The sequence below is a fragment of the Numida meleagris genome, chromosome 8 (genome assembly GCF_002078875.1).
Source record: "Numida meleagris isolate 19003 breed g44 Domestic line chromosome 8, NumMel1.0, whole genome shotgun sequence".
Taxonomy (NCBI): domain Eukaryota; kingdom Metazoa; phylum Chordata; class Aves; order Galliformes; family Numididae; genus Numida; species Numida meleagris.
The window spans coordinates 13,700,600-13,726,364 of NC_034416.1; the positions used below are offsets into that span (position 1 = coordinate 13,700,600).

The 25,765-nt window shown below is 40.7% G+C and overlaps 1 long non-coding RNA gene across 2 annotated transcripts in view; it reads right to left on the reverse strand.

Moving 5' to 3' along the window:
* LOC110403314 overlaps positions 1-23,777 on the reverse strand; it is a 35,386-nt gene extending 11,609 nt beyond the window's left edge. Inside the window, exons 1-3 of one of the 2 annotated variants that reach the window (XR_002441616.1) lie at positions 23,704-23,777; positions 22,828-22,913; positions 12,847-14,288 (exon numbers count right to left, since the gene is read on the reverse strand). This is a non-coding gene — a long non-coding RNA (uncharacterized LOC110403314). Of the gene's footprint in view, positions 1-12,846; positions 14,289-22,827; positions 22,914-23,703 lie in introns of those variants that run through there. The other variant, XR_002441615.1, reaches the window with a different exon arrangement.

Below are 25,765 nucleotides of genomic sequence, written 5' to 3' on the forward strand. Positions count from 1 at the left end.
ATTACCCTATTTTTAGTTATGATTTTATAAATAGCTCATAAACTAATAGACAACCATCATCAATAATCAACCTCAACAAAGTTCTTCCTAGAAGAATGAAGATTTGATTGCAAATACAGTTATTTAGTGAAAAAAATTCTTAATTTATTATGCATAGCTCCTAATGACAAAATGTTCCAAAAAAAGCTGTATTTCAGTGCCTGAGTTTAGGTTCTTAATTCTGCACTAGCAGAAGACATTTCCTTGCTTTGAACACCATAATGTCTATTCACATAAGCTAAGTCTCACTAAATCTTTGCAGTTAGATCAAGCCAGACAGTGGCATCCTTTAAAAAATAGTCCAATGACAGCACTAAAAAAAACCATAAGAGGATGTTTACAATCAGGACTCACTATCCAGTAAGTTTAATATGAGTGGCTAACTCACCACTCATATTAATGCAAAACAGTTGAAAAATCACACAAGCAAATCCTACCAGTAGCCTTTTTCACTTCACACCATGTACGTGACTATAAACAAGTTTAAATTAAAAAAAAGAAAGTTATTTTGAGCTTCAGCAAATGTGCTAAATTTCTGGAAATAAAAACCCCGTTGCTATTTTGTTTGAAAGACTTCGTTTGTAAGTTACGGATTATTTTCACAAGCAAGAGGAAAAAATGCAGACTACTTAGGAATTGAAGGAAAATTCAGCCTAGAGTCTCTTTTCTTTTGCAGTCTTAAATAACTAAAAGACTCAATTGATAATAATTGTCAAAGCCTTGCTTTTTATACAGTTACTTAATAACTTAAATCAGCTTTTCCCACCCTGCATTTTCTGCTTAGCTCCAAGTCAGACATTTTTCAGAGTCTTTGTACTGATGAGACCCTGCTGAAGAGACCAGGCTCTTCCCATGACATCAGCTTGCAACAAGCTCCCAGTTTCTTTCTCGTCAACATGTGCTGGGAATTATTTACTCCATCGAGATGATGCCCATGATGAGATCACTCTTACTGAGAGACAGTTATTATAACTGCCACGCTCATGATGACCACAGCTTATATTAATAAATGGAGCGCCTAACAAAACATAATACTAATAATTCACTTTTCAAGCAAGAAGTTAAGCAAACCATAGAGAAATTGAGGAGCAGAAAAAACACATGACAACTACAGAACTGCACTTGACTGATCAGCACTGAAAAGTGGAGCTCTGTAAGTCTGGCTTCTCCATCCAGCTTAATTCTTAAGAGATGTTTTGTCTTTTTGCTAATTATTAAAATGTTGAAAGGTACATTTGCTAGAAGAGTACCTCTAGAATGAATCTCCAGGAACATGGGTCTGCTGGAAGATTCGTAATGCCAGGAATCCAGTAACAAGCAAATGGGGTTCTCCAGATTTCTGGTTACACAGATCAAAACTACCAGAAACCCATTACCTGCCGCTGTTCTCTTAAAATATATTTTCCTATAACTCCACATCATAGTCATGATAAACTCTGAAAGTTTCAGTGAAATTCAGTAGATAAGATACATCAAGTAGGATTTCAAATTAACAGGCCAAATTCTGTGGAAATCAGCATTCTATTAGCTCTTTAGAGGAACATCTGACCAGACAGAGGAAGAAGCACTTCAGTCTGGACCAAAGGCAAAATTAGAAAAGTGAGGAAAGATGTGACAACATCTGCTATAAGTGTAAGGAGAAAGATTTTTCTCATCTTCACGTTTTCCTCTTAAACTGCTATTTTCAGAGCCATTGCAAATCTTTTGTTGCTAGTCCTGCTGGACAACCTGTGAAATCATATCAGGTTTCCAAGCAGAGGTGCCCAGGGCGCTGCTTGCTCAAAGGATTACTGAGGACAGTAGAGTTGTCACCACTCTCCGTTCTACTTCAGGGCAGTGGGATGAACACAGCATTTAAGGACCAGTCTAGCTTTTATTTCCATCTCACAACACACATCCAAGGACGTTACTTGTAATTAAAGATCTCTCTGATCTCCTACATGTCAGGCAGTCAAAATGAAATACGGGATCTCATCTGGGATTGCCTCCACAGCCAGCACATCTTAAAGTCACTGTTTTACTGATCTGGACTATATTACCTAACATATATTAACAAATACACAAAGTCAAAATCAGTATAGACATCTCCCTTGTATCAAAATAACCCGATTTCTATCAAGTGTCTCCTCCTTTTCAGCTTCCTCTTAGTCCTAGACTTAAGGACACCTTCTAAATACTCCGGGAAATTTTCAGTAAAAAGAGTCTTTGTGACCAAACCAAGCAGAACTGACGTCTACCTCCTAAGAACTTCCATTGTCCTAGTGAAGAGAAATTCTGAAAAATTCCAGCTCTGCTGCCCTGGAAATCAAAAAGGGTCCTAATGTGCTTCTGCAAAAGCATGGGAAAAGCCAGTCTGCTGCTGCAAATAGCATAACTTATCATCACGAACTGTCAACTGAGAGAGAATCCCAAAAGAAAGTTGGTTTTTAGGCTTGGGAGACCTCAGGATGATGTAATGTTTGACAATACGCTTTTGACTTAGAAAGGGTAATCCAAAAATTAACAAAGGTAGAAATGTATTGAATTAAAATATTTTAATGATCAAAGAGTTTGCCTTTCTGACAAAGCTTCGGCTGCAATATAATCAACGTTTCTCTTCTGAGGTTTGACTAGAGCATAGGAGATGCCAAAATCAAGGAGGAAATGAGAAAATTGGACATAGCCTCTGCAAAATGAACTTTGAAGCCAGGTAAGATGGATTGATGTTCTTTACTTGCATTTTGCTCTACGGACTAAATACTTGATATCTCTCGTTTCTCCGTTGTAAGATCTCATTAGCTCCTCACTGGAAGCACAGCTACCACAGTCTGTCTTGTATAAAACTCATTTTTCCAAAATAACAACAAATAATATAAAGTGAAAACAAGCTTAACACAGTGATGGAACTCTATTATGAAGTGAATAGGTGCTCCCTGTGCCAGTCTATTTAATCACAGTCTAACATTTTAATTATGTCTATAGCTAAGGGGACTAGCTTGCATTGGCTTAATTACTCTGCATGATAATACGAACAAAGGGCCTCTGTTAAAGTAATCAACAAATATTTTAGCTGGCTGAGTTTCCTCAAATGTTCTAAGACCAATGAAAGATCTGATCATTAAGCATTTACTGCCTGAGAGCTATTTTAAACCTGTTCCCTTCATATCACAGCTGGTCCTTTGAGTAGCCTCAAATTCTTTTTATCTGAAAGCCCTCGTAAGGCAGAACAAAAGAATGTCTCTCGCTTGGAGCGAGCTGCCTGTGTCATCTGTGTGATGTTCTCTAGCAGGAGATGTCTATCTTAATGAGCTTTTGGCCAGGAACAGCGCTGCCACTTTCTAACTTTTGTCCAGTTCACAGGACTCCTGATGCAGGGTGCACTGGATGTGTTAGAATTGTAAATGAGCCCCAGCAGTTGCACATTTCATAAGGATCCCACAGTAACAATTAAGCAATAGTCTCTGCTGCTGCGGGCCTCTCCTGCCAGCTAATTGACCACGACGGGAGCTATGCAGAGAACCACGCTGAAGGCAAGGACACATAACAGAAGTGAAGGTTCATTATCTGGCAATGAAAAGGAAGTTAGCACCAGTGGGAACTGGGTTTTAAAAGACTGAAGGTTTAAGGCTTTCACATTTTGGAGGCATCTGTCATTTATTTCTTCTTTGCCCAATAGAAGCCAAGAGCTTTTAAATACACTCCATTCTCATGAGCCCTGGGAATCAGACCAGTGGAGGCCATGCACACGCTCCAAACCTACCCAAGGACACAGCAGAACAGTGTCCAAGAATGTCAGAAAGTTGCGCAGACTTTCTCTTTACTAAAATACCACAAAAAATGAAGGAAATTGACAGCCATATCACAGCTAGGGAGTACCTTCATGGCACCCTGTGGGAGCTGAAGTCCAAGCACTTTACGATCCCACTTGTGCCTTTAATCTCTCCCAGCAGCACAGCCTGCTCCATGGCACATGGGGACTCACCCCTGCTGTGTCTGGAGCGGGACAGCTCACCTGGGGGAGCAGGGCCAAGGGGAAGAGAACCACACGAGTCATCAAGCATCATGGTGGGCATTTATGTAATTTCTGTGCTGAGTCATTCCTCAAATATCCACTTTCTCATGAAAAAGGAACCTTCCCACCCTCTTCCTTAAACAAATATGCCAAAATGTTGGTGATAAATCTAGCAGGAAAGATTTAGTAAGATCTAAAAAACCTGTTAATTATTACATCAGAGGCAGATTTACTAGAAGGAGAACAGGGAGGTCTCCTTTACTTGCAGACAGCCCAGGAATATACATTTCATACATCTGACTGAGCAGAAGCTATAGCACTATGTCATCCCCACTTCAAGACTGCAGCTAATTCAATTTCAATTCCACTATAAGTCAGTGCTCTGCGATATCCCTCCAGTCCGGTACAAACACCTGTTCTGCACTCCCTTCTGCTTTCTGCTGTACCCAGTTGTACCCAAATCCTCCTCCCTGCCCCCATCGCTCCAGTAATTTCCCTTAGCTCTTGCAATCTGCCTTGCCTTCCAGTTCTTCTGCCCTCAGACTGCAAAGCCCATTCCTTTTCAAGCATCTTATTTATGCAGTAGATCATATCAATGGAAAGGCAGTGGTGATAGATAATCACTTTGAGTAAACTCATGCAAAAAAAAAAATTGCATAACTGAAAGGAGAAGGTGCAGTGCCACTATTCTGTAACGCAGCAAAGCGCCTCTAGGTGACAGCTAAATTGTTAACATGCTACATCATTAAACAAGGCAATGATAAATATTTTTTAATTCACATTCATTCATAGTCAAAGCCATTCTAGAAGTAACGATTGCCAGGATCTTATTTCCCTCATCTACATTCTAGTCCAGTCTCTGAAGCTTTTCCCTTACCTCATCTGCATTTTTCCTCATTATTTTCTGTTTCTACAAATTCAATTAGTTTTGCCCAACAACTCAAAAGCGCTAAAGGCTACTGGAGAGCAGTGGGGTTTTTCTGACAACTTACTGGCATGGTTGTTAAAACATAAGCCTGAAGAATAAAATGCAGCAGAACAGTGAGCGAAACTCCTACAAGGCCCCCATGGTCTCAGAGCACTGGATGCCTGAATGGTTACTCTACTCTCTGGCTAGAGATGGTAAGCAGGAAGGAAGCAAAGGGGGATGAAAAAAATCTTTTACAGTTTTGAGCAAAAGGCAAACACGAGGAAAGGATTTACAATGGAAAAGAAAGGGTGAAGAAACCACCACATCAGCCTTGTTTTGTCCATTGCTGGGTAACTACAGCCAACTGACTGCAGATTCCTGAGCAGTCTCCCATACAGCTCTTCACTGTCTGTCCACATGCAAGCCTTCTGCTGTGGTCTTGACTGCCATTTTTGTCATGCTTCTGTAGGAGAAACCTTATTTCCAGACATACTTCCCCCACCACAGTCATTGGAATGGACTATGAAACATTCATAGCCACATGCCCGGGCACAGCACAAAAACAACATCCTTAAGTTGGTCACAAATGGCAACCTAATGGCATAGCAATGGTATGATGCCTTTTGGAAGGGGTCTGACCTGCCAGAGACATACCGGGCCAAACACAGATTTTACAGCTCACATCTCAATGTCATCAGGCAGATGATCCCCAGCACGTGCTGAAACAAACAGCATCTCAACCTTCTTCATGGCCTCACTCAAAAAAATACAAATCCCAGAACTTATCGGCATCATCAGATTTCCTTTTTTTTGTCCGAAAGCATCTACAGAGCTCTGAAAACATCAGAACCTCATCAGAAACCAAATGGAGAACTTTTTTTTCCCCCCATACTACAAACTCCAAAAACTGTGGCTAACTTAGGAGTTTTCTGACTGAAATATTTCTATGCTATTCAGTCATTTATTAATACTCTCATCAGAAAATAATCTGTCTTAGATACTTTCCAGTCTTCATTTGGAACTATCTACAGAATTGGTAACCTTTGGTTTCTGAGAGAAACAATTCCAATTATCTGTAGCATGGATTTGCCTCAGTACACGGCAAAAGTCAGCAGAAGGTTTTGGAGAAGAAATGGTTTGGATGGAATGTAAGAGTATTACTGAGTTAAGATCAAAAAAGTTACCACTAGGAACCAGCTGCACCCCAAGACATTCACAAACCCTTGCTGTGCTCCTTCAAAACTGATTAAAAAATTTCTTCTGCCAGCATAGTTTTTGAAAATACTACTGCAGGAGACTGCTGATGTCCAGAGTGTTAAAAATAGATTAGAAACTTATGGAATAGGAGAAGCAATAATTAAAACACTAATCATTTCACTTTTATAATAGGGCAGCAAGAAAGAGGGAAATCAGAACTCATTTCTGGCAGTATGCACTGTTAGCATTCTGGCATCATTTTCCATATACACAGATCTACCAGAATAGAAACAACTATTAAAACAGTTTTTAAAAAAAGAAACTCGCTTTCACTAGTGATAATAACACTTCTCTCCACCCTGAAAAAGCATCCTTTTATTTGTCAAGTCAGGAAAAGAGGTCATGACAGTTTTCATAAAATTTGGAAGATTTTCAGGCAGCTCTAGCAGTGACAGCTGAGAGACTTACAGCCAATGTATGGGGAGAAATGGGAAGCTCTGCACTGAGGCATTCCCTGCTTTCCTTTATTGCATTTTTGTAGTATTTGCATTTTACAAGTTTAGAAAATAATTCAAACATATGGATATTCAGCTCTAAAATTATGCTTTTCAGGCAGCTCATGCTTATGTTTCTCCTGTTTGCCCTTCCAGATCTTTACTACTAATTTCCATCTATGTCAATTAGTTTGCAATAACTCTCAGGCTACAGTTTTCTGATGAGAGAAAAAAAAACTTTGTGAAAAATATGACGATGATCGTGCTTTTCCCCACTTAGCTTCCTTTTTCAATCATCTCTGTTTACTTATAAGGGTGTGAAAGCACAAAAGGGGAAGAAGCAGGTCAGCCTGGCTCCAGTGTCCTACTGGAAATGCCTCTTGACTCCTTCCTGCTCAAAGCAGGCATTCTGTGTTCAAAGGTCCAGCACCCAGACTTACCATCACTTAACTAACAGATTTTCTTAAGCCTCTGCTAGATTTTTAGCAGCATCCAACTTGCATAGGTGGCTCCAAAAATACTACCTCCTGTTTATTTCCACAGAAACTACAGAGACGAAGACCACAATAATATTATTTGATAGAGCAGATTATCAGCTACAAAACACTACTTCTCAACATAGTCACCGGCATTAGGTATCCATTTTTTCCAGAAATAAACAAGAACATGCATGCCGCACTTGTAAAAATCTGCACCAGCGAAGGTGACCTACTGCTTCACAGCTGCTCCCATTGTTGCTAGGAAAATGTTGCCCACACAGTCCATCTTTCATCATTCTGAACAGATGGAAGTCAGAAAGCATCAAATCCAGACTATAGAACAGTCCAACCAAGACTGGCAATGTGCTCCTTGGTCTTCAAGCTGGTACAAAGCCTGGCATTACTGTGTTGCAAGAGAAAGGTTGTCTTCTTCTCTGGCCTGTCTCTGGAAGTTCGAGCTTTCACCTTAGTGTCACAGTGTACCAGCCAGAGTTCACGGTCTGCCCAAGTTCCAGGAAATCTTGAAGGATCACCCGTTTCCTATTCCAAAAGACAGTGCGCATCATGCACCTACTGAGGGCAGCAACTGTAACTTCTTCTTTGATGGAGAATTCACATGTCACTACTCCAAGAACTGCTATTTTGACTACACTTGAAGTGGTGACACTATGTCTTGACATCAGTAATGATACAATTCAGGAAACTATCACCTTCAGCCTCATGGTGGTTCAATAGGTCCTGACAAACTTGCATATGGTTCTTTCTGTCCCTGTGTGAGCATTTGTGGGGCCCACATGCTGCAAACTTTCTGATATTCCAACAGTGCCACCATTGTTTCCAATTCACTGAAGTTCATGTTCAGCTCCATACACAGTTCCCTCATTGTAATCTGCCAATTCATAGGGATGAGCTTCATTTCATGGCGTGATAGCTGCGCATGGCCATCCAAAACATGGCTTGTCTTTCACACTTCTGTCACCACTGCTGAAATGTACCACTCACTGTGCTCACATCCACTGGTTGGCCTCCAGAAACATACAGCAAATGTTAATGAATGCCAGTGGGTGCCATTTTTTCCTCACAGAGAAATTCAATTCCACCCCTTTGCTTCATCCGCACTTCCCTGTCAGACGCCATGCTGACAGGGCCTCTGCCCCTCTGCTTCCATGTGTCACACGGCAAGAAAATTTAATGGGATATTGGTGGGAAGGTTCAAATTCTGCTCCTGTACCACCAACATCCGCCTCTGATGCCTTGGGCCAAAATAATAAAACAGGAGGCATTACTTTTGGAGCAGCTCTCATAAATCCTTTAGGAAAGTGAGAATTTTCAAGAAGTTTGAGATCATAAAGACAAACGACTGTAAAGCTGAGTACCAAAAATTACACATCCTTTGATCAGGGTGGATTACTAAGTGTTAGAGAGAGCCAATAAAGATTCTCCTTCCTGAACACACACACAAGTGAATCTTTCTTTACATTAGAAATCCAATGATGAAAGTGACATTAAGGTCAAAACATCTTCCCCTGGTTTTGTCTCTCTGTGTGTATTCCAGCACTGCTGCATTCATTGTGGGTTTCTCAGCCCCAGGAACAATATCTTAGAGTACTCCTTGGCACACCTATCGTGAAAGGTTAAGTAAATGGATAGATGAAGTACGGAGTCACTGTAGTCACTTTGAGAAGAGCAAACCAGGACAATATTTATAGGGTTTGGGGCCCACATTTCCAGTTTGAGTTCTGAGTTTGTGCAGCTTCAGAGTCACCAGGCAGAAACCTCGGAGCATTGATTCTCTAAAAATGAGTCTTTCCCCAGTACCTCAAATTAGATACCCAAAGAATAAATAAATCTTCAGCACTAATATTCAACTTCCTATTTTCACTAGTAGCAGCTTTTGCAAGGATAATTTAATTCTTCTGTTTCATCTAGCATTGAGGCTTGTAAACTCCTTTGAGGATGCCTACCAGGAATTCATCAACATGAAGGATATATACTGGTAAGATCATAATCAAGTCAATCAAGGGGAGAAATTCAAAAGCTTTGCCACTAAAGGAATCAAACATAAAAGCCTCCCTGGGGGGAAGAGGTTTATGTACCATGCCTGGCCTATGTTAAGAAAATTAAAACTCGTTTCACGACATAAAAGAGCCAAAGTGTCAAGTCACTAAAAACAGTTTCTAGTACAGATGGCCTTTTCCAGACTGGTTTATAGGGGAAATCAGATTTATAATACATTTTAAAAAACAAATCTGACAAAAACATAACTAAGGGATATATACATGGAAGGCAGCACAGAACATATATTAAACAAGGACAATTTAAATGCAGTTTAGCAGCCATCCACATTGCTATAACTAGGGATACTTCCGTTTATATTCATGGCAAACTTTTGCTTTTTTCAAAGGAAATATTTGCAGAACAGATACTCCTAAGGAAACTGGCCTAACATAAAGAGTTGAGGTTGGATCTTATTATTTCTCAGAGTCAGTTCAGATGGAAGAGTACCAGTGCATGACAAAGTGAATCCAGACTACTGCCAGATATGTGTGTAAAGAATAGAAAACGTTCTCAGGTTTACTACTTATTAGTTCTGTTAGAATACACAGCTCTCCCCTTCCTTCTTCCTTCCCTGGTTCAATAATTTTGTTTTGAAAGCCTGTATTTTTAAGATGAAATATGTTCCAAATAAATCATTCAGAGCAGGATGGAAGGAAATCGGTTTTCTGAAGAAAGCTGTTAATGGAGCATCCAGAAAAGGAGAACAGAATATAAATGATTGTTACAGGGTACAAGTTAGATTTAGGTTGGATATCAGGGGGAAGTTCTTTACCAAGAGAGTGGTAAGGTGCTGGAACAAGCTGCCCAGAGAGGCTGTGGATGCCCCGTCCCTTGAGGTGCTTGAGGCCAGGTTGGATGTGGCCCTGGCAGCCTGGTCTAGTATTAGATGTGGAGGTTGGCAGCCCTGCCTGAGGCAGGGGGGTTGGAGCTTATGATCCTTGAGGGCCCTTCCAACCCAAGCCATTCTATGGTTCTATGTCAAACAAAAAGGTATTATTTCTCTTACATGCAAAAAGGATGATCTACTAGTTCCTTTCCAAAACTGCCTTCCCCTTTTGAAATTGTCTTATATAGAGGAATCCACAGAAATGAAACAGAAAATTTAGCTGCAAAAAAAATTGTGCACTTTCCATTTGAAGAAGTAAGATGATTTCTAACTTTACGCCAGCAGTGCTTAAGGAAATGCAGCTACACAACTGGGTAAACATCTTATTGCCTCTAAGAAGAACCATAAAGAATCTGGTGGAGATTTTTCAAAGCTGCCTCAGGGGATGGATGTCCAATCTCCATTAAAATTAATGGAAATTGGCTCCTCAAATCCAGTCAATGGCTTTGAAGAACCAACTCCGGGGGTTAATGCATAGTATCAAAGGGTAGGGATGAGTTGAGTGGTTAACTGTATCACATGGGAGTCACTTGTTTGCTTGCTTGTTTCTCTGAATAAAAAGGAAGCAGAAGGGAGGAAGGCAACAACAGCAATAACAACGAATGAGCATAAGAAGAAGAAAATAGATAATGGAGACTGAACTAAATACCCAGGCAGATTTTTTTCCAGTGGACTCTGCAGAAGGTTTTACAATGGTAACTGGAATTCCTCGACTGAACTCAAGACTCAAATCTTTTCTGGCATGATGATACAATTTAGCAAGTAATTATTGGCTAGAACAAAGTTATTTAAGTTTGCCAGTGTTCTCATTTTATTCTCTTAAGGTTGAAAAGAAGCTTTTAGATATCCAGTAAGAAAGAGTAAATGAAACATCACCAGTTAAGTTGTGAGAACTTCCAACTTGCCAAATAGCAGACCTCTTAAGACTGAAAATTTGGGGGAACATTAATAATACTGAATACTTTGCAATTTCCATTAGAATTAACAAGTATTTTTTAATTGAAGACTGTCCAATCCCTGAAATTACTACAAATGTTCATCAACTGCTGTTCTTAGTAAGTATTATCCAATCAGATGTAAAGGTAGCAATTTAAAAATAAAAGGAAAATAATTAACTCCAAACAAGAATGTCTAGAACTCATAGACACAGGAGATAGACAAGGAAGAGCTCCATTGGATTCACTGAAGCATTGATTATATGAATAAAAACAACTCTAGCTCCTTAAGACCGGAGCACCAGTACCTCTGTAGAAATTTGTCATCGTTTCTTTAGGTTCTGTTCCCAAAAATACATCTTATACAGCAAGACATTCCATTTTCTCAGTCCCGCTCACCTCGCGGCCTGGGCAGTGGCACTGGCCGACAGTGAGGACAAGGGGCATGGACTGAAGAAAGCTGCATGGCTGGTACAGCCAGCTCCCTCAGTCCCTCTGCCTCGTTGTACAACTTGAAAATAACACGCTTTTATTTCTTTTCCAGGGAAAAGCCTCTTCCCTAGAAAGACTCACACAACAAAAGATGAAGTGGATTACTCTGAGAATCACCCAGACTGGCCACATCCAGAGCATTTTCCCTTTACCTCCAAATGCTGAGAAAGGCTGTTGTTTGGTGCAGTGCAGAAAAATACGTGCAAGCTGAAATGAGAGCTCTGATGGTTTTAAGTTTCCCTTTCAATTACCTAGCTCCTGCCTTTGCAGACAGCACACACACAGAAGTGTGTCACCCAGCTTTCCTCCTGACCTCTAGCTTCAGGGTTTCCTTTGTACAAAGTAAACTGAGAATGAGTCTACGCTTAGGTACCAAACTGGGGTAGAAGTCACCGCAAAACATGAATAATGCTCGATGCTACCAGAAGTAAATTAAGCCTGACTAAACAAGCCATGCAAACAGGGTAAAGTCACACTGTAAGATGGACTTTCACACAGAAGGCAGCTATAAACTGAGTGTGGCCTGCAAATCAATCAGCCCCCTGCCTCTACCTAATGAGACTTTTTTCTTTATTGCATTTTTATAGACTTATAAAAACAGCATAGGATGGATTATACGGGCCGTCTGTCTGCCCTGTCCATCTGTCACCACGCTGTGGGTGCTCACCCCAGCAGAACAGGATAGTACCTAGCAGGGGTTGCAACTTGAGGAAATTTAGGACTGATTCGGAGACACTTAAAAAATGAACAAAACAACACTTACACGACCTCCTCCCCACCAAAACCCCGAATTCCAGCACCACTAGTTCGTAAAAAGGACTGTAAAACCCAAGTGAGTCAACAGGAAAACTTGCCTACAAATGCAGCACAATACTTGAACAGCCTTTGTGGCAGTGCTCGTGTGAATGTCAGTCCTAATTCACGTTAAAAAACCAGACAATTTCTCAGAACTCCAAATGGAACATAATTAGTTAAAAAAACAAGTTGTGTCTATTTGGGTAGGATTATTTGAAAGTTCGAGGATAATGACTTCACTTAACATGCATTAAACAGAAGACATTTTTGGAGCTACTCCCATACAATCAAAGCTTTCCTGCTCACGTAACTCATTTTTGTGATTCTTTATTTTGTCAGTGTTGCTGTAAACAATGTGCTGCCCATGGCAGGGCGGGGAGACGAGAGATTGTTTAAGGAAAAATAGTCATCCCTCCGCAGAATTTTGTAGTTACATTTACCAGCTGCATAAGTATTCTGATAAACGGCCAAAAAGGGTTACCATAAAACAGTGCTCCTTTAAAGTTTTAATCCCTATTAAAGAAAATTATCTGGACTCTCTCCAGAAACATTTTTGGGGGGAGAAAGGGGTAAAAGCTTCCGCAGAAGATCAAATGTTGTTGATTATAAATTCATTACCAGCATAGCTGCTAACTTCAGTAAATTAACAAGGAACTTTTATTACATCCAATCAAGGTCTTGTTAAAGATAACAAGTTCTTTTCATTCCTTGTATTTGTATAACAGTCACTTCTCTGGAACTCATCAAAGCTCGTTGTGAATCCATGCCAAAGTACCACTCTCTCTTTTAACAGCTTTAAGAAAAATAATGAAACCTTATGATCACAGTGAAGAAGCACTGATTATGTTAAAATATTCCAAGATAAAAGATTTGGAGTTGCAGACAAAGCTGCCATAGCATCAGCAAAGACAGTGATATTCTACAGCAGAAAAGTCTTAAACTGATGAGTTTTTCACGCCTGTTTTTTATTTCTTTGTTTGTACAGAATAAGCTTAGCTAAACATCCTCTTCATGAAATCTGATAGTGTAACAATGATCCATTGTGGTTTCACTTTAGAGCAGGCTTTCACTCAAATATTAATTGCTAAAAAGCTGTTTTGCATAATCAGTTTAACCATATGATTATGTTAAGAATCTTTATCAAATAATCAGAAGTGGGAGAGAAGAATACTTTGCTTTGAAGCTCTTCACTAATAATACGTTTTACAGCAAGTTAAGGATTTTCCAAAAAATAACTACATCAAAAGCAAATGTCTTGGGACAGGCTATTGAACTGAGATCACTTTCTTACATGCCACGATCCAAACAAATATTTTTCATCCACTTCATTTGTCTGCCGTCCAAGTTTAGTAGCAATGAAAGAAACCTTTCTAGAAAACTTTAAAGGAAGTTGCAATACGTACTGAAATTGATGCCTGGACAAGAGGAGTCTAATATGTGATGCCTGGGTATAAAACTTACAGCTATCTCTACAATAAAGTATGATAAAAGCATACATAATTGATGAGATTCATCATTTAATAAAATGCAATGCAAAACAGTTTTTCTTCAGTCCCATGCCCTAGCATACTAAAAGAAAATTAAACCTAAAGGGTAATATATGCCTTTCTTAGGTACAGCAAATAAAAAAGCCTTTCTATATACAGTAAGATACTTCCACAGTATTTTTGACTGTACAAAAAAAACTTAATCAGTAGCTTATTGCTTATTCCTGAGATCGTTTGAAGCCCTTTGTTCTACTGAGCTATTTAAGAAGGAATTTTCACTGAAAGTGCAGTTCTTTTGTTTATTTCTTTTCTATGTCTCTTGGCCAGGAAGAGGTACTCATGCACAGAGAAGCTGAACATGAGGATGGCCATTTCTTCTCCTCCCAGTAGGATACAAGTTGTATCTGGGCAGCCTTCCATCGTCTGTTGTCCCGGCATAGAAGTGTTTGAAAATCCTCTGTAGAGACGTAGTCCAAAAGTCAAGAGGTGAAGCTGAGAGAGCAGCCACCTGCAGCCTTTTTATATCTGCATAATATCAAATACATTCAACTTAAAATGTTCTTGGAGAGCTCTTGCATCCTGTAATTACCATGTAATGCATCCCTCCTCTCCAAAGCAGCCTAAGGTTCATTGGCTCTGGTTAGATAAAAACGATCATTGTTAATCAGGCTAACATTATGTAATGCGCTGACAGGAAGCCTACGGAGCAGCACAGCGGTTTGGAGCCCAGGCACTGCTTTGACTCAGGAGACTCAGTGCTGGTGCTGCCACCAATTTTCAGTGGAGCCTCAAGCAAGTCCCTTCGCCTTTATGGGATCTCCTTTGTGCCACGAAGACAGAGGGGAAGAGCTCTGTCGTGCTGCTGGCTGGGTGCTGTCAGCCCTGCTCTTAGCGTAGGCCTCTCAGCTGTCCTCAAACACGGACAGAGATGCAATTTCCTCAGAGTCCTGTCAGCAGCAGCACCAGCCATGCCGTGCTTGCTGTTCTGCCAAGGCCTGTGTGCAGTCCCGAACAAACCTAGCTGTATATTTGGGCAGCTACACCTAAAGTGGTAATTCACCTTTGTGCACAAGCAGAGGAAACCTCATATACAATGTGAGCCTTAAAAGATGAAAACCAGTTCCCCCATACACTCCCACCTGCTTACTGAATGTTAAAAACCTGGCTAAAGTTGAACTGCACTATGCTGTACTGCTGTTTCTGGAACACGAAGTGCTCCTTGCAGATGAGACCTCCATGACGTGCCGCCCTGTTACCGCAGCTCAGCCTCTCTCCTACAGCTTACAGGCTCTCTGCAGAATGCAGCAAAGCAATCCTTGTGTTCTCAAAGTGTGTTCTTTCTGCCCAAGGATGCACAGCACAATGAGATCTTGTAAAGAGGAAAGAGAACACATCAGATAACTAGCCTAAGAGGCAAAGTCGCTGGAAAGAAGTTGTCCATAAAAGATAAGGGACTGATGATTGAAGAGGAATCATAGAAAAGAAGACAAGTGGATTGTGTTCACAAAAAGTTCCTCTTAAATGGCCATAAGGGTAAATTGGTCCTTTGTACCAGAAATCACCACAAATTACCTTACTCTTCTTTATAGCATATTAGCATATTCCTCTTTATGTTTAAAAAAACCTGCTATCACTGAAGTCTGCCGGTACCTGATCTGTATCACCTAGAAAACCCTCTGCCAGCTTTCCCTTTAAAAGCAAGGACTTGCTATAGCAGCAGCCAAACCTGACAGGCACGCTCCTTCGGTTGTGGCCTCTTTCATTCCTTAAAACAAGCAAAATGTCAGAAAAGCAACACCGCCGCAGTCAGCACATAATAATATATTGAAGCTTTTTTCTCACAGCAGCAGGCAGAAAGAACCACTAGCAAAAACCATGCAACTCTCCAAAATAAATACCGTATGAAGATTTGCTTTCTATTTAAAAAACTTAAGATGCAGCACTCTATGAGCAGAAAATACGTAATAATCAGTTATATAACAGGACAGGTAACAAGACCCATACATTCATTTCCTCCTGTGAACCATAGATTTATTTTACTGACACAGGATACATAAGTATTCTAAACCATGTACAAGTCAGCAACAACGATCTCCACAACTGATATTTATTGTATTCAAATTCTAATTGAATTTTGGACTTCTAAAACTGAAAAATGACCTGAGTGGTTATGGAAAAAATTTTCATTCTGGTACCTACAGCAATTCCACATCATTAAATATATACTAAAGCCCTCATGTTGTTTTTTCTATCCTTTCTTCATTTACTTCGTTTTTATACTTGCCTTTCATCCCACTAAATTCATTGGCCAAATTAGTCAGTCTTATCTGTTTTAAGAATCATTTCGTAATTAGCCAAATGGAAAAAAAAATCAGGTTGTTTCCAATTCCCTAAAACCCAAATCTAATCCACCCACTCCAACATCTGCAGACAGTATGCGCAGTATGTCTCCTCATTAATATCAATAATGCTAGCTGTTAATACCTACATACAATAATCTTTTGATCTATACAGGAACTATTTGTATGGCCTAGCTCTGTACTCATTGCTGTGGCAAAACTAACTTTAAAATCAAAGAGAGCTTGGCTCAATTAAAGCCTACCAGGAAAGAACTCTTCTATTGCTCTTGGCAGTAAGTACACTGGAAGAATCCCAGTAAGAAGAGGCATTGTATTATGGAGACATACACCTTCACATTCAGCAGCTGCAAGAAGGTGTCTCAGCTCTGTGAGTGAGTCCTGTTCGGGTAAAGCAGCTACTGGTGGCAACATACAGAGAGATTTCTTGCAGAGCCAAAAAACGTGTTGGTAGGAACCAGCTGAGTTCTGCTACAGTTTGAGTCTCTCCTGCCATTTCAGAAGGGACATAATTAAGCAGTAATAAAGTGTGAGGAAAAATTAAGGACTGTCAGTCTCAAGCATTTACAAAATAAATCAACTTCTTCCCTAAAGGAGGAGTCGAATCAAAATGCAGCCTTTTTTAATCAACCTTGAGCATTTTTTTTTTAAATAGGATTTAAGTCTTTGAGTTTTGTGTTTCTGAGGTTTTCTCACAACAAGAGGCTCAATAACTTATTTTGAAAACTAGGATACTTGCAGAACCAAATTATTGTAGCAGCTGAGGCTTTAAGAAAAAATACAACCACCATAATAAAATTATTAACATTCACCGCAATATTTCTGTATGTTCTACAGATTTAGTTGAAGGGCAAAGGAAAGGACATACCTGGTAAGAGAGAAAATCTGTTTTCTGAAATATGGAACATCTTTTTACAAGGTTTATCCCTCAGTTGGGTGCATTTCATACACTGGAAGTTTTCATTTTGTATTTACAAAGCCCTGAGTACAAGGACCTGTGAATTCTGCTTTGCCCAATTTATTTCATAAGAGATATGAGCAGGAAGGTGACTGCTGTTGGTTTATATGGTTTAGAGACCTAGCTCGCTCCAGGAACATTCTTTCGAGCAATGTTGCTGAAACCATTCCAGACAAAATAGATACAGGAAAATTTGGTTTTCTATGACAAAAGAGTGATGACAGCATTCACATAGCGAAGGCTGAGCAGACTACATCTCATCAGTTGATGGTTATTCCCAGAACATGCAATGAAAAGGCAGCTGTTCAGTAGGAAAAAAAACAAATTTGAGTTGCATAAGTAAGGTGTGTCATGATCAAAAAAAGACAGTCTGGGGACCAAAGTCAGTGTATGACTAAATACCAGACAAGAGACTTCCTATACATCCTTGTTGCAGATTGTCAAATTGTAAGACTTGAAGCAAAAATGATAAGCTTTAGAAATTTTAAAATAGGACTTGGAGAAAGTAATCAAAATTACTCTTAATGGTTAAAGAAAAACTCATTACCAGTAACTCTGACACTGAATTTAGTTAAAGCATGAGAAAATTCTAGAAACCTTTCTTCAAAAACAATTGCCAACCCAGAAAGATAATGCAGTATCAAAAGCATATGTCTATTCAATATTAGAAAATTGAAAGGGGAAGAGGTATGGGACAGATTCCCCCTTTCACACAGACACTTTTATAGCTGGAGCAACTCTTCAAAACTGCCAGTTATACTCATTTCCAGTTGAAGGTCAGTTTTACTTACTGCAATATGAAAAAGACCTCTGTGAAAATATTGAGTGTCACTATTGCATGGGTGTTGGCCTGGTTGTTACATAAAATGCAAGAAAATGAATCTGCCTGCTGCCATACTTTTTATTCATCTCCATACTCTTTCACGGACTCATATTCCTCCTGCCAACCTGGAGGAGAGGAAGCTCTACGTTTTCAGCCTAGCATCAGCAAACTCTCAATAGCTGCCATACAGTGGAAATTTCACAAAACCTGATGATCATGCAGGACTCCCTACCCAAGGGACAGAAATGGTTGCTTCTTATCCATAAGTAAGTCCTCTGTATCCTGGAAGCTGTCAGTGAGGTGGCAGGTTTGTATTTGGGGATATTCATAAAAATTTGGTTTATGTACTCTGTAATCGCAACACGCATCTATAAGAACTTCTGGTTTGGAGTTGCATTCTGCTTTGAGAAAAGGAAGAGTGCTTTCCCTTTTTCAGATTCACAAGGAACAACTGCTGGAAATGTAGTTATTGACCAGATTAAGACTCATAAATGAACACAATTACAAGAAGCAAATTTTAGTTACCACAGTAAAATGGCATATAGTCATGACCATTAGGGGATAAGACTTGCTTGCTCAATAACACAGAGAAGGCCTTGTCCAAAGATTGTACCAATGGAATTAAAGCAACACGATCCCTCCGGTGTGGTTTTAATTACATAGGCACTAATGGAATAAAGGTGATTCTTACCTCTGGAGGATAATCTACTTTTATTCCAGAAACTGCATCTGAGGTATGACTAAGCATTAGTGGATAATTTTTATTAAAAGTAACTCAGACCGATCTATCCATACCTCTAAAAAATTACATGCACTCCCACTTTCTGTTCAGTGCTTGCCAAGTACCAATACCTAGAACATTCACTTTATTTTTTATGTTACATAAACCATGCTTACTCAGACATGTTATCTCCTCAGAGACCTAGCTTGCCAAAGTCACTTTAAGTGCACAAATACAGGGTTTTTTTTCCTGGGTTACAGGCTATATTCTGAACTATTAAAGCAAAGAGAAAAAATGTGTTTGATTATTAGTATTTCATTATTATACTCTAATGTGCATCAAATTTATCACCAGATTCAGGGAAAATAGATGAAAACATATGCTCTTCATTTCAGAAAACATGCTTATCCAATTCAATTCCAACTCAAAAAGAAACAGATACTGTCAACTGAATAAAAAATGATAAAAAAAGCGAGGAAAACAGACTATTTACGAGAACTGATCAGCCACCGTTTCTCATCTACAACTGGAGTTTCTCAGCGTCTCTTTTTGGCTCCACATTCACGAGTTTTCCTGTCCAGGTCCCAGTGGGTAGCTGAAAGGCTGGTTATTGCCTCTCTTCCTCTGGACTTCTACCTGAAATCCATCCTGCTTGTGATATTTCATATTTCCAACAGCAATGGGTGAAAACTCAGGATTTTCCAGGACTGAGCAAGTGACAATAAAAAGCACATGAAGATTCCTCCTCTGAATCGTCGTCCAGAAGAGCCTACTTTTCTCCTACCTATATTACTTCCATCAATCTCTTCTGAAAGAGAATAGTCTAGAAACTCTGTCCCTAAGGAAACGTTTAACTCATTAAAACAAACTCTAACCAAGGGAAACAAGTCTTGTCTTCTAGGCAGTTAGATGGGTTAATGCTCAACTCCTATACATATTTGAAGAACTGGACACTGTTCTTGAGTAAGTATATCAGATTCTAGGCAATAGCAAACATACACTTAAAAGCACTGAAAGGCACATCAGGAGGAATACACCAGAGGTGAAAGAAGACAGAAATATCCACTGGTAAAAGGGTCTTTCTGTTAACAAAACAGAAACATAAACCAGGCCAAAACGACTGATCTGTCTGCCTTTTGGCTCGATTACACCACAGTAAGTTGGTATGTTGCAAAGCCTGGCCAATCACTCTCAGGGACATACTGACAAATAATAATTTATGTGATAGTACTTAACTTACATGTTGTATGTTGATAGATGTAACACAGCCTTCATCTGCTATCTGAAAGTATATGGAAGGCACCTATTCTGAAACTCTGAAATACGCTGCAGACCAGCTTCCCAGCTTCTTTCTTTCACAGAATCACACAATCACCAAGGTTGGAAAAGACCTACAAGATCATCCAGTCCAACCATCCACCTATCACCAACAGTTCTCACTCAACTATGTCCCTCAACACAACATCTAAACATTCCTTAACCCCTCTTGGGACGGTGACTCCACCACCTCCCTGGGCAGCCCATTCCAGCACCTGACCACTCTTTCAGAAAAGTAGTATTTCCTAACATCCAGCCTAAATCTCCCCTGGCGCAACTCGAGGCCATTCCCCCTCGTCCTGTCACTAGTTACAAGACAGAAGAGGCCGACCCCCAGCTCACTACAACCTCCCTTCAGGTAGTTAGAGAGAGCGCTAAGATCTCCCCTGAGCCTTCTCTCCTCCAGACTGAACAATCCCAGCTCCCTCAGCAGCTCCTCATCAGCCCTGTGCTCCAGACCCCTCACCAGCTTTGTTGCCCTTCTCTAAACACGCTCCAGGGCCTCAATGTCTTTCTTGCAGTGAGGGGCCCAAAACTGGACACAGTACTCGAGGTGCGGCCTCACCAGGGCTGTGTACAGAGGGACAATTACCTCCCTGCTTCTGCTAGCAACACTATTTCTGATACAAGCCAGGATGCCATTGGCCTTCTTGGCCGCCTGGGCACACTGCTGGCTCACGCTCAGCCGAGCATCGAGCAATACCCCACGGTCCATTTCCTCCACACAATCTTCCAGCCATTCTGCCCCTAGTCTGTAGTGTTGCCTGGGGTTGCTGTGGCCAAAGTGCAGGACCCAACATGTGGTCTTGTTGAACCTCATCCCATTGAGGTTCAACAGCCCAGCAATCTATCCTGTCCAGATCCCTCTGTGGGGCCACGCTACCGTCCGGCAGATCGACACTTCCTCCCAGCTTGGTGTCATCCACAAAGTTACTGAGGGTGTTCTCAATGCCCTCAACCAGGTCATCAATAAAGATATTGAAGAGGGCAAGCCCCAGCACCAACCCCTGGGGAACACCACTTGTGACCGGTCGCCAGCTGGATTTAACTCCATTCACCACCACTCTCATTAAGCCTTGACAAGATAGTGCCCTGGTTCCCATCAGAACTTTTTATGCCATGGCACAAACAAGAGGGATCACAACAGCTCAAATAAAAAGCTTTCCCATTTAAGACACTGGAAAGGTGTCTATCTGAAACCCCACAAAGACATACATCAGGTCCACTATTATAATGAAGATCACAACCTGAAACCACAGCATATAAATAAAAGCACAGGATAAAATAATTATAGCAATAATTCTGCTCTATATCAAAAGGGACAGTATCATGGAGAGAGATTTAGAACTTCTCCATTAAACTCTGGTATTTAACATATCAAATCTAAACATTTTGGGGAATAGAACATAGGAAGATTAATTTTCCATTTCCTTTAAGAAAATCCCTCTAGGTTCCCCTTAAAACTACCAGCATTTCTACAGAATACATTTATAAAGTGAGGCAAGAAGCCACCGGGGCTGACATCCTACAATTTGCAACACCTAAAACAGTACTCCTAAATTCATGTTTAGAGAGAAGGGATTGTTTTATAACCACTCTTATATTCTGTGGTTAACACTACTCAAAGATTACAATTGAACCCCCCTTGTAGGCATCAAAACAAAAATGTTTTCTTTTCCAAGCACTCATATCACATAGAGGCTTTATTAAGTTGTCTCCACATGGGTTCCAGAACCCAGCTTCAGTCCTCAGAGAGTCTGCACTGCTGAATGTTCTTTAAAAGATGAATGTCAAAAAGGCATATTCCTTCCTACTCCACAGTAAATGGCTTCTTTGAGGAAATGGAAGTATTAACTGTGATACAACTACTCTTTTTAAAAAAAAAAATTCTTTCACAAAGAGATCACTGCTTCTAGGACCCACAGGCCCAGATATTATTCACAGACCACACACTGGGAGGAGATGCGCTGACCTCAGGTCTGTTACATCATATTAGCGTTACTCCACCCAAGATCTGAAGAGGCCATTTGGATGAAGTTTCAGAAGTTATCAAGAGGAGCCCGCACAATAAGCCACAAACTTGGGCTGATGCAATTTTGGAAATCTAAACAGTGCTCAAAGGGAGGCCAATTTTTCTTCCTGTTGATCGTCTTTTGGATTTGTTTTTAATTTATATTACAGATTCCCCATTCTATTGCCAAGTCCCATAGAAATGAGACAAAACATGTACCTGTAGTCATTTATCTCATCTACCATTTAAAGCAGCCATATAAAAATGCCCTCCGGAAGGCAAAGCCTCCTGAACCCTGTGAGCTGGATGCGAGGCTCTGCCTCACACAAGCAGAAAGCCCAGGCTGCAAAGCCTGACCCACAGGTTCTCCCACTTGTTTTGTGAGCTGGCTTCCACGTTCTCTCTTCAAGAGGCCCGAGAACAAACCGAGCAAGACTAAGAACCGTGCTTTTTTTTTTGTTTCTCAGTCCACTTACACACACATCCTTTCATGTGTCCGTAGGACAAAGGGTAGAAGTAACAGAGAGCATTAATGGCTTCACTGCTGTTGACTGATATTAAAGCCAGGGCAGACGTGGGCTTTCGTTAGAAAGCAGCTGCACGTATATAAACCACAGCAATCTTAATCCAGAGAGTGATGGTGTGAAAGCAGACCTCTTGCAAAAGCAGATAGCTTTAGTCTACATTTGTCTATGTTTTTAGGGGGAAGAGGCTTTAGCAAAATTTTATGCAGGAGCCCACAGGAGAAGGGAGGGAAAAGTATACATACGTTGAAAAATCAGAAAAAGGCATTAAGAATGTAAACAGAAAAGAATAAAAATAACCACATAGATCAAGTTACTCAGCACCAAAACAAAACAGTAAAGTTTTCCATTACCTTTCACAGAATCGAGCTCTCCCACTCTGAGCAAGGCTCCAGCTGTTCTCTTGGCTTTCCCTTGAGCGTTGATTATGCTATGCATCCTGCAAATCCCCACAAAACATGCATTTGTTTCTAGAATATCCCAGCTCTTTAGCAACTCAGGTACCCAATTTGCTAGAAACACCACAGAGAAAGAAATCATGAACATCAAGTTCACACAGTTAATTCTGAGCGTGGTCCACTGGGTAGAATTTGGAGGTTCCCTCACCAGGAAGCAGATGAGTGCAGAGGAAGCAGTGGTGCCAGACAAGGCAGGCACTACATTCTATCCACAGCAAAACCCCGCAGCTGCTCCCTGACAGTAGGATGAAATGGAGGTTACTCATTTAGGCCCAGAAAGCTCATTAAGCCTGGAACCCAAACACCAACGTATACGCCTGAGTACTCCTGAGAGAACAATTTCTTGCACTTCTTATTATCCAGATCGGAGCGCTCATGCCCTGCTCCATCACTTGGTCTGCTTATGCACCGTAAGTAGGTGCAACACACTCACGTTGTCAGCTTCTCTCAGCTCTAAGACTCTAGATCTTGAATGGGATTTGAAAGTAGAGAAGAGGGTGGGCAACATATATATACTGCCAACACATCCCACATCTCTCTGTCATGATGATCGTCCACGTGCCATCTAGGATGCCACCATCCATTAACTTTCCCACCCCACCAATATGGATCACTTGGAAGAGAAACCCCCAGCCCTCAAAATAAGAGACTGTAGAGCAATGGAAAGCACAGCAATAACAGCAGAGCAGCCAGGTCCTAGGCTGCAGCAAGTGAGGACTTGCTCAAATGCAACAGCCATGGGCACAGAAGCAAAGGAAAAAAGCTGCTTACCTTCAGAAGGCCTCAGGTGAGCAAGGATCTCCAGGAAGATCCCCTTGCCTCCACTGCCAACACTTAAATGAAGTCTGGGAAGTGGTGGATCCTGGCTCCACCCCTTCCAGTCACTCAGGTTCATTGCATGCACCTGAGCTCCCCTGGGTTGGCCCTGCCTTCCCACCAGGTGCTCCATCACTGCTTCAAACCATGACTTAGCATTTCCACTACAGAGATGGAAATCCTACCAAGAACTGCAGCAGCACTGGAAGTTCTTCTTACAAGGCTGTAGCTGTGCCTCATGAACAAGAAGGCAGCTCATACTAGCACTCCTGTAACAGCTATGACATACCTGATGTCCAGGCAATGCACTGAGCATTCTTCCTACAGCATCAGGAGGCAAGCAGAGATCTTTAAAAATAGTAAAGCCAAATTCAGTTTGATTAGCAAGGTCTCATAGGAATAGGCACTCAGCTGTGACAAATCTCTTCAGCTTTTCCCCACTGAAAAGCCATGGTGGGAACTCAACACTGAGAAAACAAGATGCTAGCAGAGTTGAAAAACCTCTGGTCTTTCATATACTTGCACAATTGTGTATGAAGAGCCTTAGGATCTTCGTAAGTGTGCATAAACATGGAAACTCTCATCATCCACACAGTTCTTAACTGGACCATTGCTTGATGAAGGTTACGATGCACCTTCTTTCATTTATGTGTAAGTACCAAACTTCCTTCATTCCCTAAACGTCCCAGTAATGGCTTCTGGCATCTGTGCGCACAGAAAACCAACTAGCAATGTATTTAATAAATTGCAGCTTCTTCAATTCAATTTGTCAGCAGGAAATAGCCACTTTGCGTGTCTGTGCTTCAGGGATCAATTGCCAGCATCTGATACGTCACTCGTAGACCTTAGAGGTGCTGCATCAATCACAGGCACAGGGTGAATAATTTGTCAGTTAACAGCAATGCCTCCAAAAGAAATCCTTCCATCCCAATCTTCAGCTACAAAATACTGTGCTGTGGCCATTTCTTAACATCCATGCTAAGCTGCAGTTACTTTTTCATGTATCTTCTTTTGCACAAAGCACATTGAAGCGGAGAGTGATAGCAAGGTCAGATTTGTTTTGGAAAAGTCCAAAAGCTTTTCTGCAGCACAGTTATTAGGAGGGCTGTGAGAAGGCCCAGTGGCAATGATATATAGATAAACATCTGCATTCCTTACATACCACAATCATTTTTTGCTTCAAGTAGAACTTCACACTTCCAGTGCTGAGCAGACTGTGCATGTGTCAATTAGACACCCACATTCTCTCTCCCCATTTGGTGTCAGGTATCCATCTGATAATTTGCTTTTGTACTATGAAGAGCCATGACTGACTCAGTGATCCTTTCTTTAGATTTGGCAAAGCTCTCTTGCACACTGAGCAAACACTTAGTCCCCTTACAATACTATGTTAGCTGACTCTTTAGTCAAAAAGTATTCCACTGCCATAGAGTTGCACTGCAAAGACCTCCAGCAATTTTATGCACTGTCTACATAAAAAATAAATAAAGATTGAATTACATTCCTGAGCCCAGGATCCTCTTGCACTATATGAATATAAGTATTTAATTTGGCTTTCCCTGTTTATATTAGTTTGTTTTAGTTGCTCTGTGTCTTACTCAACCACAAGAACGCAACATAATTTGACTTATTCAGTACTGTGTCTTTGGCTGCTCTTTGCTTCCCTGAAAAAAAGTTTTTAAAAGAAAGTCTAAAAGTGTTTTTTGTTCTTCAGTTGTGAAACTAAAAACTAGACAAACAACCCAAAGAAATTTCATACTGAGAGCCTGCAAACAAAAGCAGAGTTTTTTTGTTTTTTTTTTAAATGAACTGATTGTAGCATTAGTGGAAGACAGCAGATTGCCAGCCTGCAGAGTCTGAAGTCTGCTGCTCACTCTGGAGAAACATGCTGGAGATTAGAACAGTGCTGAACCCCCCAACCCCCAAACTCTTTTGACAGCATAAGTTGGTTTATAGTAGGTATGGGGCAGAAGAGGAAGAAACCACAGGACAGTGATGTGGTGACCTTCTCTGGGAA